A 782-nucleotide genomic window follows, 5' to 3' on the forward strand; every position below is an offset into this window, starting at 1 on the left:
CCCCTGCCGCCTCCGGTCTCCACGATCGCAGCCGGCGGAGCGAGTCGGTGACTCGGGCTGGGCGACTGGGGACGAGCGGCGAGAAAAAGTAACGTTGCCCCACGGTTTCTTCTGGAGAGAGGCAGGAGTTTCTTTGCTATTTACACGTTAACAGGGTTATCTTTGTAAAGCCTTTGAATTCCGGGGGTTTGCGGCCTAGGAGACGAAGGTGGCATTTTCCTGGAGATTGGGGAGGGGGGTAGAATCCACCAGCAAGAAAAGAAATTAAGGATGCCCCAGTGGGGTAGATTTATAGCATATTTACCTTCCCCCCCAGCACACCCCAAATTAAGTGCAAATTCGGGTCATGAAAAATATGTAATTGATTTGAGATGCTGCAAACAAACACAAACAGGTCAGGATAGGAAAACACACACAAATAAAACTTTAAGCGAAAGAAAAGGTTTCCCAAGGAGGGGGGAATCCGTGGCTTTCACATCCCCTTCCAACCCTCGCTGGCTTCTCCCCCTTCCTTTCTCCGCGGCTTCTGGGAAGCAGCCCGGCAGCTCCGGGGCGGAGAGCGGGGAGGCCACGGCGGAGGCTCCGGGCGCGGGCTCCGCTCTGAGGGTTCGGGGATGCCAACGCGCCCGGAGACTGACGTCGGGGGCGTGGGGCTATGATGCCTTTGCGAGGATGGCGCGGTGTCAGAGCCATTGGCCGCCCGTGGTCATCAATCAACCCGGGGCTGGGGGAGCGGGAGAGAAAGAAAGACAGGCGCTCGGCGGAGCCGGGGCCGCGAGCGC

The 782-nt window shown here is 58.2% G+C and overlaps 1 protein-coding gene across 1 annotated transcript in view; it reads left to right on the forward strand.

Annotated features, from left to right (window-relative positions):
- Positions 1-782, forward strand: part of MPPED2 (metallophosphoesterase domain containing 2) — a 180962-nt gene that overhangs the window by 5484 nt on the left and 174696 nt on the right. The gene's annotated exons all lie outside the window — the stretch shown is intronic.

This window comes from Myotis brandtii, unplaced genomic scaffold, assembly GCF_000412655.1.
Source record: "Myotis brandtii unplaced genomic scaffold, ASM41265v1 scaffold399, whole genome shotgun sequence".
Classification (NCBI taxonomy): domain Eukaryota; kingdom Metazoa; phylum Chordata; class Mammalia; order Chiroptera; family Vespertilionidae; genus Myotis; species Myotis brandtii.